This window comes from Halyomorpha halys, unplaced genomic scaffold (genome assembly GCF_000696795.3).
Source record: "Halyomorpha halys isolate HHAL.00 unplaced genomic scaffold, Hhal_1.1 Scaffold137.1, whole genome shotgun sequence".
Classification (NCBI taxonomy): Eukaryota; Metazoa; Arthropoda; class Insecta; order Hemiptera; family Pentatomidae; genus Halyomorpha; species Halyomorpha halys.
Window position 1 is genome coordinate 730301 of NW_027110325.1, and position 14398 is coordinate 744698.

A 14398-nucleotide genomic window follows, 5' to 3' on the forward strand; every position below is an offset into this window, starting at 1 on the left:
TTTAAATTAATGTTTGAAGTACCACCAATGGGTGGTTCCTTCCCAAGATTTTCAAGTGTATATGAAACATACTACATATTTACCTGTTGTATTATTTTGTACAGTTGTAAATTACAATAAATAAATAATAATAATAATAATAATTTTACAAATTGAATGATTTTTCCTTTTCCATCCATTCGTCAAACAAGGAACGTGAGATTTGTTCCAGTTGATCAAAGAGGGCCTTCAGTATTTTAAAACGTATAGTCTTTTGAACTGTCGGACATAAAGCTCAAAATAAATAGCTCTAAAATCTGGAACGAGTTCAAAGTGCAAGAACCAAAGGCGTAGATGACGTCAAGGCAATGCCTTGGGGAATCGCAAGATTTAATTTGAAATTAAAAATAATCATTATTGTAAAATTTCCGTCCAAAAAATGAAAATAATATTCTAAATAGGAATATTTATTAAAATTAAATAAAAACGGATAGACAATTCGCTCACTCTTTTCAATCTCATACATCAGAATCCGTGATTTTTTTAAGAAAACGATTTTAAAGTCCCAAAGCCCCTGTCGAACAGATCCGCTACCTTGGACTACATTTGGACAATCGACTAACTTGGAATCCACACACCAGACTGAAAATTCAGGAAACTGCCCGTAGATTTCGACTATTACAGCACTTACTAGACAAACGGTCTAAACTTCCAACTCATTACAAAAGACTGATCTACATGACAATAATAAGACCAATCTGGACATATGCAGTTGAGCTTTGAGGCTCCACTAAGCCTTCAAATTCCTCTCGTATCCAATCCCTACAGTCCATAATCCTCAATGCTCCTTACTTCGTCACTAATAAAATCATACATAAAGACCTTAATGTCCCATATGTAACCAGTTTAGCCCGACGAGATATCATTCCTTCCATTAAAAACTTCCTAACCACACAAACCCACTAGTTTCTAACCTTTCTTCCTATTCCATTCCTGACTATCCTCCGTGGCGCTTGAAAAGAAGATGACCACGAGACCTGCTGATGTAAAAACTTCTTTAGTGTGGGTAGTTTCTCTACAAGCCTATAACACTCCATTTTAACTGATATCAAATTTACTAAATGTATTATAATGTAATTTGCTGAAAACCCTTAATTTTATATTTATTTATTGTTATTTACAACTGTACATGATAATAAATTTAGTAAATTTGATCTCGGTTAAAATGGAGTGATACAGGCGTGTAGAGAACTACCCAATGGTAGTACTCTAATGATGTTTACATTCGCAGATCTCGTGACCATCTTTTTTTTGGAGTATTGTCAGGAATAGAAACTAGTAGGGATGAATAGGAACCATTGTGGTTCACATGGAATAATCTATCGATGAGAAAGTATGTAGAAGGTGCCAGACCCGATCAAAAGTCCCCTTCAATTTCAAATCTAAAATCATGGAAACTTAACCATGCAGACTTTTGCATGAATTTAGTATTGATTCAAGAATTAATAATTGAAGTTATAATGGAACAATATACATTTTAAAAACGGAAAAAACAAAAAACTTTTTTTTTCGATTTTTTAAAAATTTATTTATTGATATTTACAACTGTATAAGAAATACAACAAGTAAATTTGATCATAATGACATAATGATATGATACAACATGTAGAGAAACTACCCAGTAGTAGAACACTAAAAACAGTTAACAATATAAGGTCACGAGGTCATCTTCTTTTCAGGCGCCTCGGAGGATTGCCAGGAATAGCAGAGGAAGCAAGGTTAGAAACTAGTGGGTTTGGATGGTTAGGGAGTTTATTATGGAAGGAATAATATCGGGTTCGGGCTAGGTCAGTTACATAAGGAACATTTAGGTCTTTAAGGATGGTTTTATTAGTAACAAAATAAGGAGCATTGAGGATTTTACGAAAGATTTTGGATTGTAAAGATTGGATACAAGAGGAATTCGAAGGTTTAGTGGAGCCCCAAAGCTCAACTCCGTATGTCCAGATAGGCCTTATAATTGTCATGTAGATCAGTCATTTGAAATTAATTAGAAGTTTAGACCGTTTATCCAGTAAGTGCTGTAATAGTCGAAATCGACGTGCAGTTATCTGTCTTTACAGTCTTGTGCGAGTGATTCCAGGCTAGTCGTTTGTCCAGGAGTGGTACAAGGTAACGAATCTGTTCTACAGGGGTAAGAGCCACATTATTAAAGTAAACTGTAGGGCAGTCGGCAGGTTTACGACGAAGAGTAAATGTGATTTGATGGGATTTATTTTTATCCTCCAATTTCGACACCATTCTTTGAGGATTGTTGGGATGCAATCAAAGGGTTATTACTAACTGTGAGCACACATGTGTCATCAACATACGTGGTAAAGATAGTGTTAGGAGTTGTTAGGGTGTCAGCTGTATAGATGTACAAAAAACTTAAAATAAAAATTATAAAAAAAAACAACAGAAGAGTGGTAATAAAACAAGTGAAAATCAATAGACAACTAACATTTTATAATTGAAGAAAGATAAGATGTAAACTACCACAAACTAAAGATGGCGGGATTTGAGGATTCTGTGCTTTATTTTCTTCTCTCTTGTTCTACGTTCTTTCGATTTGATAATGTTTTTATCATGACTTGTTTTCTTCGATTAATTAATCTATTCTATAGTGGACTATTATAGGCTACTTCCACTTACTATACTTGGCCGACTCATCGATTTCAACTAGTAATTATAATTTATGGAATATTGGGGTGAAAAATTGACTTTTTCTTCGCTTGGGTCTTACACTAATATGTGAAAGCAACTAAAAATAATGTTAAAAAAAAAATTCCCCTGACAATGGATCCTCTTGATGTTGACGTTAGTTAGAACTCAAAATATATTTTTTAAAAATAAATATGTAACTAATAATTCTGACATGAATTATATAAATAAATTTTAAATAAAAAGAAATATATAAATAAGCGAAAATTCACTATATCAGGGAATATAAGAATTTAATATTCACACAAGGCCCTCAGCTTCATAATTAATAGTTGCCCAAACAGTGAGCACGAGGAAGCTCCGACAAAAGCAGCATGACCATTTCCAGAAGCCGATTGCCAGCCTGCATACCAATGAGGGGCCACGCCGTATGGTCCAGAATAGAAGATGCCTTCTTCTCCATTAATACCATTATGGATTTGGGTTAACCATACAGTCCTTAGTGTGATGTAGAATACAAAAGGAGAACTAAGCTATTGTGTACATATGTTATGTTTATAATAGGGAAAAGGACTCAGGTGCAGTAGGAAATCCTATTAGACAACTAACTCAGCCCTGCGGTGTTTACCTCAAGTTAAAGAGAGAAAAGACAGAATCACTACTCATTTAAGAAATTAGATACATTCAGATGCCATAGGGCTTTAGTGGAGTAAAGAGATGACAACAGCAATGATGAAATACAAGCAAGAATCGTATCAGGCATTGGATCATTTCATATAAAATGTCCCATTTTATTATTCCAGAATTTTTTTTTAATATTTATTTATTGCTATTTACAACTGTACATTATAATACATTTAGTAAATCTGATCTAAGTTATATTGGAGTGTACAGGCGTGTAGAGAAACTACCCTTCGGTAGCACTCTAATGACATTTTACATTAGCTGGTCTCGTGGCCATCTTCTTTTCAGGCACCTCGGAGGATTGTCAGGAATGGAAGAGGATGCAAGATTAGAAACTAGGGGGATTGAGTGGTTAGAGAGTTTATCATGGAAGGAGTGATATCTGGTTTAGAATTTTAACGTAGGATTAGTTGACATGAGTTGTTGGACAACTTTAATACTAACAAGTAAACTAGGTTCATATTTACAATTTATGACAGGGTTGGGCAAAAAATTATTCAATTGAGAAGCGACGAATACTTTTTTACTCGATCGATGAGAGACGGATAAATTTTTATTCGAATAAAAATATGGCTAAATAATCCGAATAATTTTTTATTCGAATATTTAAAATAATATTTCAATCGAATAAAAAAATATTCGAATACATATCATTCGAATAAAAAATTATTCCAATACATATCATTCGAATGAAAATTTGATTTTTTTTTTTAATGAGGTGTAGATAGTTGACCGTAGATTAATGATTAGAGAAGTTTGTCGGAAGGGGGGGGGGTGCGGTCAGCAAAGAACAACATAAATAAACAAAACCATATTTATTTATTTTATGCCGACGTTTCGACCTGAGTTTCAGGTCTTCATCAGGGGTTGTGGCGTAGAAGGTAGACTCGCAACTCGCTGCGACAAACTTCTCCAATCAGTTGCAAGCCTACCTACTATGCCACAACCCCTGATGAAGACCTGAAACTCAGGTCGAAACGTCGGCATAAAATAAATAAATATGATTTTGTTTATTTATGTTCTTCTTTGCGGACCGCACCCCCGACAAACTTCTCCAATATATTTTTTTTTTTTAATTCACCTATTTTTTTAACACCTTCAAATTTCTAATGTATGAGAGTCCTATTTCACATATTCACACGAGTAGGAAACGAAAATGCTATAGATTTTAAGATTCCATAACGATTTATTTTAATTTTTTTTATTTCTAACATACAGAGGCCAATTTTTACTTTTCTGATTACTAACATGTTAAGGTCCCTTTATATGTTTCGGGATATGTAGAATATGAAAATGCTATCGCATTAATTATTGTGTATCGATTTATTTTAACTTTCCTGATTTCTAACATGTTAGGGTCCCTTTATATGTTATGAGAAATGCAGAATACGAAAATGCTATCGATTTTAAAACCGCGTATCGATTAATTTTAACTTTCTTGATTTCTAACATGTTAGGGTCTCTTTATATATGTTGAGATATATAGAATAAGAAAATGCTAAAGATTTTAAGATTGCCTATCGATTTATTCGTACTTTCTTGATTTCCAACAAGTTAGTGTCTCTTTATGTTTTTAGATATGTAGAATATGAAAATACTATCGATTTATTTTAACTTTTCTGGTTTCTAACATGTTAGGGCCTCTTTGTGTTTTGAGATATGCAGATTTCTTATCTTAGTTAAAATATAAATCGATACGCGATCTTAAAATCGATATTATTTTCATTTTTGGCATATATTGAAACATATAAAGAGACCCTAACATGTTAGAAACCAGAAAAGTTAAAATAAATTGATAGTATTTTCATATTCTAAATATCCCAAAACATAAAAAGGGACCCTTATATGTTAGAAATCAGAAAAGTTAAAATTAATCTATACGCGATCATAAAATATATCTATAGCTGTAAGACAAAAAATGTCGTCTTTACACAAATACAAGTTGTATTCGGATGGTTAATCATTTAATTTTTTCGAATAACAGATTATTTTTCTATAAAATGAACGAATATAAAAGTATTCAAATGGTTATTCGAATTGTTTTGCCCGAATAATTGAATATTCGTGTAAAATAATGAAGAATAAAAAAGTAATCGGATGTTTAATCAAATGTTTTTGTACAAATAATTGATTATTGGAGTAGATTCACAAATAAAAAAGTATTCGTATCTCGTCATTCGAATAATATTTGTCCAACTCTGATTGAGCCGTTATTAATCATCTCAGTCAATAGTAACATTTTTTACAACAAGATTGTTGTGATAAATGTTACTGCTGACTGTGATAAATAATTTTGAATTGTAATTTAATGTGAAAAATTGACTAATTAATGTAATTTTTGGACTGTTATAAATGACTTGGGCAGAATAGTCTGCATGAAGTAGTTTTTTAATGAGTTGGTTCTAAAATTGTATTAAAATTGTCCTTGTGGGTGGCCGAAACGTCGGAATAAAAATGTTGTGAGACTAAAATGGATAAAATTTTATTTATTTAAAATAATTAGATATTAATAAAGCAATTAATTAAATATGTAATCGAATGTGTAAATAATGAAATATATTAATTTACATTAAACTTTCAATTGTGTTAAATTAATAGGATCTCCTAGTAAAATCATAATGGAATATAGGATCATTATAGAAGCTACTATATCCACAGTAGCTGGAGTGCTATCATAGATAATGTGAAACGACTCCATGAGACTCTCACTAACTCCATGACCCAGTTCAAGGACTGGAAGAGAGACGGGTCTGGAGAAATGCGATAAACTGCCGATGACCGCAACCTTAAGATATCTCTCTCTAGCAATCTAAGGATATCTTTCTCTGACAATCTCAGATATCTTCATCTGCAACAGGATGAAGATTATGTTACTATGCTCTACTTTTATGACAGAATAAATTTGGATTTTAATGTTATGATGGTTTCTTCAGATCGAAGGTGATAACCATTTGACAATCTCAGCCACAATAAAATAAAAAATACAATTTTATCATCTGTTTTGGGCGAAAGACCACATAGAAAAGATAGAATGAAACAGAGAACGATGAAAGGGTTAATTTTTAAAATATTTGAACATCCACAACTTTATAAATGCTGTTACTGTTTATATTTATTATTTCGTATAAAATTATCAAATTGTATCCAAGTAAAGTTTCAAAACACTCTTAATTATTTCTCTGAATGTATGTTTCGGCCAACTCAGCCATCCCCAAGGACAATCTATCAAATAACAGCTTTTATTAGACATTTATTTTTAACAATTCTAATAAACAATATTGTTCCTAATAACTTAGCATACCTTAAACATAAATTTACACATCACACCCAATAAATTCAAACGTTTTCATAGCCCATTCAGCAGAGATGAAGGGAAGGTTAAAAATATTGTGTGATAATAGTATTAAGTTAAAAGTTGTAATTAATTAATATGTAATTAAAAGTTTTAAAATTTAATGTAAAATTAACAAAATGAGTAATTAGACCAATCTTATAAACTGGACAATTGGAGTTCTGGCAATGGTCAGATTCTCCACTCAAGTCGAGTGTTTGCGGCTTTAGCGCACTTGCTCAGCCTCCATTGGCTCATTACCAGTGATGCGGCGAGAGGTATGTGCTGGGATCTTTTGAGCTCTGCTCTACCCCTCACACGTGTTCCAAAACATAACTTAGATACAAATTATTTTATTTAAACAATGTAAACCAGTATAAAAAAATTTAAATATTTATTATTTTTATATTTATTACTATTAATTCCTTGTAAGCGAGTATTATTTTAATATTTGTTTAAAAAAATTTGTTGAGTTGTGTTTTTTGAGTTCTAATTGAATATTATTTATGAGAAAAAAAAAATGAAAGTAAAAATTTATACCTCTAATAACCATATAAAAGTACAGACTTTTCAGTCGTCTTTGTCAGTTACTATGTTTAAGTTATTAATTACTATAAATTCATACCAATATTAGTTTAAAAAAAAAAAAAAGGAGTTTCTAACAATTTTTTTTTACATTCTGTAATCACCTTTAGTGAATCAGATTTTACCAAAAACATCAATTCTCAAGTAATATCATATATAAAGTTTCACGACCAAATATCTCAATTTGTGTAACACATGTTATTATACACGTGGAACTGCACAAGACCTACCTCCCACGTGTTGTTGATGACACCAAATTGCTAATTGCAGGCTGGCCAGTCTCGCAATTACTCCATGACCCATCCAATCAGCAACGGCATTGAAGCGACCTCCAAAACTGGTCTTGTTAATGTTCAAATAAAAATTAAGGGACAAATCGATTAAATAATTTTTTTTTAATCGATTCTTAATATAGACTGTTGATTATATAACGATAAAATTACTTTTTATATATAAACTTATCCCATATCACAGCCCTCGAAGATTGGTGTAGTAATTGGAGGATTTTGGAATAAATTCCAACAAATACCATCAAATCACCTTTACCCTTCGTCGTAAACCTACTGACTGCCCTACAGTTTCATTTAACGATGTTACTCTTACCCCTGTCGAACAGATCCGCTACCATGGACTACATTTGGACAAACGATTAACCTGGAATCCTCACACCAGACTGAAATGACAGGAAACTGCACGTCGATTTCGACTATTACAGCACTTACTTGACAAACGGTCTAAACTTCCAACACATTACAAAAGACCGATCTACATGACTGTAATAAGGCCAATCTGGACATATGGAGTTGAGCTTTGGGGCACCATTAAACCTTCGAATTCCTCTCGTATCCAATTCTTACAATCCAAAATCCTTCGTAAAATCCTCAATGCTCCTTACTTTGTCACAAATAAAATCATACATAAAGACCTTAATGTTCCCTATGTAACCGATCTAGCCCGAACCAGATATCACTCCTTCCATTATAAACTCTAAAAAAAGTTTAAACTCGCAGTTTACATTTTAGATACCAAAGAACAAATTTTGTCCCGTGTCTCTCTGATCGTTGTCAACTTTAGAGGTATTCATGATCTTTAGTTTAACATGTTAAATGCAGAAATATTTTCTTCTTTTAGCGTGTTAAAACGATATAACATATAACATGGTTGAGAGTCTGTTACTAGCCCTGTATTGAGAATAGAGAATGACGTCACGCAATAGACCAGATTTGTCACTGTTTTGTTTGTAGTTGTGTTAGATTACTTGTTTGTTGTTTGTTTTTCGATTGTGTTAGTCTAGTTTGGATATTTTTAAAACTAATAAAGCAATGGATGACAATAATAATAATGTAATTACAGTTGTCAATTAGCTCATTTTCATTCCCTTTCTCACATGTTAGAAGATCAACAAAGCACTCAGTAGCAACACTTTCACACGACTTCTACTTTTCACTTATTTTAGGCAGGTTGTAATAAATTGCTTTAATCAAAATTTAGGAGCAAACAATAACATAAAGTTTTGGAAGGAAAGGTTATGAAACAAGTTGCTAAGAAAATCCGCTAGGAGCTCTTATGTATTTAATATAACTTTAAATAGGGCTGCTCACAATCCCAGGCTTAGATTATTTAATATGGTAAAACATTTAAAATTTAACTACACATCATGAATACCCCTTTTATGTTCGGGCATAATCGATTTTTGAACCGTTAATGTTTTCAATAAATTATTTCCAGCCAAGCTACATAGGCTTGTTCAAGAAATAGTTCTTCACTGTAATCACGACCTGCATTGCATGCAAGGGGTTTAAGTCCACAGTGAGGAGAAACGAAATTTCGTGCACTCAGTGAGTATGAGTTCCAATGGTTGGCGAATGCGAAGAACTGACCGTGGTTCAAATAACTTCAAAAGTGGTATTCATGATGTGTTAAATGTAAAATGTTTTACTATGTTAAATATTATAAGTATAGGATTGTGAGCAGCACTAATTAAAGTCATGCTAAATGTTAAATGCATCTAGCGGATTTTCTGAGCAACTTGTTTTATAACCTTTCCTTCTTAAACTTCATGTTATTGTTTACTTCTAAGTTTTGATTAAAGTAACTTATTACAACATGCCTAAATTGAGTGAAAAGTGGAAGTTGTGTGAAAGTTTGCCACTTAGTGCCTTGTTGATCTTCTAACTTGTGAGGAAGAGAATCAAGATGTGCTTATTGATAACTGTCATTACATTATTATTATTATTATTATTATTATTGTCATCCATTGCTTTATTAGTCATAAATACATCCAAATCAATACAAACACGAAAAAAACAAAACAAAAACTACGAGAAAGTAACCTAACACAAGAACAAACAAAACGATGACGAGCACAGCTGATCTGTTGCGTGACGTCATTCTCCATTTAACAGGGCTAGTAACAGACTCTCAAAGAGAAGCAATCGCGCTTCCGGGACGGGGTAAAGTAATTTTAACTCCGCCAGAGATGAGCAGGCCTCTTGTAAAGGAAGTCAAAGATAAATGGCAATCTTTATGGAACGAAAGCCCAAGGAGTAAATTAAAAATTATTAAAAAGGATGTCAAGCCCTGGGGTACCTCCAATCGCAAATGCCGTAGAGAGGGAGTTGTACTGACCAGTCTGAGAATAGGTCACACGAGGCTCACCCACTACTATCTTATTTCAAAAACGCCCCCGAACAACCATCTAACAATAAGCCACGTTTTCCAACGATACCCATATTTCTCACCACACCTCAATAGCTTAGGACTAAACCAAGATATCTCAAAAACCCTTGGAGACGATGATAAAGCAATAAAATTGGTTTTTCAGTTTTTAAAATCACAAAATTTACTGACAAAAATATAACTTGATCGGAAGGAAAAAATAATAATAAAATAAATAAATGAAATAATAAATAATCAAATTAAAAAATAAATAAAATTTAACGAATATTAGCAATTAAATAAAATATAAATGGCGTTCATGACCAATCAAGTTTGGTGCCACTAGACAAAAACAAACAGACTCTCAACTATGTTAACTCTTACACTAAGGAATGAGCAGCACCGTAGGGTTTTCGAAAATAAAGTAGAACGTAAAATATTCGGTCCGAAAATGGATGAGTCAACGGGAGAATTTCGAAGACTACACAACACTAAATTAAGGGAACTGCACCAAGTAAATATAATTGAAATTGTAGCATTGCGGCGTGTAAGGGTGTAGGGCTTATTGTAGTAACAAGCGGATCCCTAAAATGTTAATAAACTCTGAACCGACTTCCAAACATTCGACGGGTAGACCGAGACGTAGATGGTGAACACGATTTGTACCATCAGCATCGAACCTTCGGGTTTGCTGTCTTTGTTATTGTTATTATATTTGTTTAAATTATATAATCTTGATGAATTAAGCCGATATACTCTTCAACATTTCTGTCATGTAAGGGCTCTGCCGATTATAGTACACACCCTTAAGAGGCAGGCCCTTCAGAACAGACCGCCCTTATTTATATCCACTCGTGTTTATATCTCGAGACGATAAGTGGCGCGGTATCTCGAGTGGTGGCGCGTGTCCTCTCGGTCTCAAGACAAAAATAGTAACCGGTACTGGTATTGGTACCACTACTTAAGGTCTTCACCGAGTGACGGGAGTCTCAGTGAATTTTCGAAGTTTGAAGAAAAAATAATTCGAATATTTGGAATCCTCAATGCATTAAAGTTTTTTAATTCTGCAAAAAAAAATAAACTCTCAGATAAAGGTCTTTTAAACTTTATTTCCTTAAGAGGGAGACACTTGGAGATAGCTAGTTTGGATAACAATAAAAAAACGAAAGACAAAAAAGGGAAAGAAGAACGTAAAAAATACTGCAATCGTAAAAGTTAAAAAAAAAAAAGTTTGAAACAATAAAATACAAAGTGAATTATACAGATTTATAAGCCGGTAATAAATATATACGCTTATTTTATAAAATAATTGTGAAAATATTAAGGAAATATCTTTTGAATTACATTAAGCCCATTTCTGTTTTATTTTTTTTAAAAATTATTTTTTTAATGTAATTTACAACTATATAAAATAATACAATAGGTAAATATGTAGTATGTTTCATATACACTTGAAAATCTTGGGAAGGAACCACCCATTGGTGGTACTTCAAACATTAATTTAAATTAGAAGGTCCCGTGGCCATCTTCTTTTCAGACGCCTCGGAGGATTATCAGGGAATGTTAAGGATGAAAGATTAAAAATTAATGGGTTAGGATGGTTAAGTAGTTTGGAATGAAAAGACGCATATGTGTTTTGGGTCAAATCTGCAACGAATGGGATGTTAAGGTCTGTGAATGAGTTTATTTGTGACGTAATAAGGAGCATCAAGGATTTTACGTAGGATTTTGGATTGTAAGGATTGGATGCGGGAAGAATTTGATGGTTTGGTGGAGCCCCAGAGCTCAATTCCATATGTCCAAATTTGTTTGATTATCGTAGTGTATACTAATTTTTTGTAATGAATGGGAAGTTTAGAGCGTTTGTCAAGTAAGTGTTGTAGCAATCGGAATCTACGAGCAGTTTCTTGTCGTTTCAGTCTTGTGTGTGGATTCCAAGTAAGTCTCTTGTCAAGATGGAGTCCTAAGTATCGAATCTGTTCAACAGACATTAGTGGTGTATTTCTTTTTTATTTAAAATTATTTAATAATAAAAAGCCTTGAGATCTTCTAATGTACAAATGTTATAAGAGTGTTTCCAATGGCTAGTTTCTCTACATGTCTGTATCACACTATTATGATTTGAAATCAAATTTACTAGATGTATTTGTAAGTAAATACAGTTTTAAATGCAAAAAAAAAACTATTAATACTAAATTATCAATATTTTATGTGTTTATAAACAAAATTATATGCTCATAGCGTTTCAGGAATTACTTCATAATAAGAAGTATAAAGAAAAGACCCTAAATGAACATAAATGTTAATAACCTTTTTTTTTTTTAATAATTCATTTATTGTTATTTACAACTGTATACACATATATACAACGAGTAAATTTGCTGTAGGTGACATAGTGACATGATACAAACATGTGGAGAATCTACCCACTGATAGAACTCCAATAACATTTCTAGAGGAGAAGATCCCGAGGCCATCTTCTTTTCAGACGCCTAGGAGGATTATTAGGAAATGAAAGAGAACCCAGGTTAGAAACAAGTGGATTTGGGTGGTTTAGAAGTTTATTATGGAAGGAACGGTATCTGGTTCTGGCCAAATCGGCAACATATGGAACATTGAGGTCCTGATGGATGACTTGATTTGTGACAAAATCAATGGTAATGCTCCTTACCATTAAGGATTTTACGAAGGATTTCGGAATGTAAATAAATGACCTTAGTTATAAAAAATAAAACTAGATAGATAGATTTTATTTGTAAAAGACAAACTCTTGTACAAATTTATAACACAATGATTATAAAACAATTATAAAACAAAACCAGGGTCTAGTGCTCCATTGCAAAAACAATAAAGAAAAGATAAATCAAGTTCTTTATAACAAAACAATAAACAAAAAATAAAACAGACTGGATAATACACAACTACTAACATAATATTCATTACTCAATTATATTAAACTTAAAATAATGAGAATTATTTTAAATAAACGAAAGCGTAACATAAGTAAAATTATTAATTGGTTTCGAAAACTATTTACATAATAGAATGTATATGGCGCTTACAAAATTAAATTTATTACATATTGTTGCAATGTAAATATATAGTTTGTTCAATTTGGCTTCACTATCAATGTTCAATATATTTTCAATGTTTGTGAGTCGCAAGATACGGATATGGGTGGCTTTAAGATGTATTGTCTATTTTCTTTAAAGGTGGGGCAATGTAGGTGGATGTGGTACGAACTATTATTGAAATAACTTTTGCAGAATGGACAGAGTTCGTTTGCCTTACGTTGTCTAGTTAAATGTGCTACGAGTTTCCTACTCTTAGTTGGCTGATGCACTTTTTTTTTTTTATTTAACCTATATGTTCAATATGGGATTAATATTTGAGTACAATGTTCTGTTGATGTCTATAAAAAATAAAATAAAACTAGGGAGAGTATAATTTTAAATAAATATATAAATGTCAAATACATTTGAATATATTTTTAAACAATATCTACGGTGAAGACAAAAATGTTTATAAAGTCCGAAACGTTACAAAAGTGTATAAAATAACGTGTTGTATAGGAAGATGGTTAGGGTTGCGGTCAAAGAGAAACATAAATAAATAAGAGATAAAATGATAAGAATAAAAATAAAAATAAAAATATTTATGATATATGATATGATAAATATATCATTGTATCTTATCTTTGTATTTTTATTCTTATCATTGTAACATTTTGTATCTTTTTAGCTTAATAGGTGTAAACTATTTTTGTTTCTCCTTGACCGCAACCCTGGCCATATTCCTATACATCAATTTTTACGGTCAACTATATACACATATATATTTATAAAATAACATTTTGACAAGTTTTTACTGTTCTCTATAAATAAACAAGAATTCCACGGTCATAAAACCAGTAGTTTTATACGGAATGGAGACAACGTGTCTCCCTAGCCTGGAAACATTTCTGACAATAGAGAGAAGGATCCTGAGGAGAATCTATGGGCCCTAGAAAACACAGGAAGGTTAAGACCCAACCAGGAAATCTACGGGGAGATAAATGACCTGGAAACCGAAATAAGAATCAGAAGACTGAGATTTTACGGGCACATGATGAGAATGGATCAAAAGAGACTAAACAAGAAACTCTTTGACAGAATCCGTGAAGATAAGAGAAGAGCGTAGGAGGATATGTGAAGCAAATGAGAGAGGAAACAAAGAAATTGAAAATAACAGACAAGGACTGCCTAGATAGAGATTAAATTAAAATAAATATTATGTACAAAATAAAATTAGTTTTCTTTCACCAAAACCGAAAGGACTTATTTTCCAACCCTATAATAATTAAGACTACTTAGGTTTTTTTGACCACACCTGGAACATCTTCCTTTTACATGTTCCATTTTTTTTTTCTTACCTCCTGGAATAAAGAAATAGGTATTTACAAATATATATACATATATA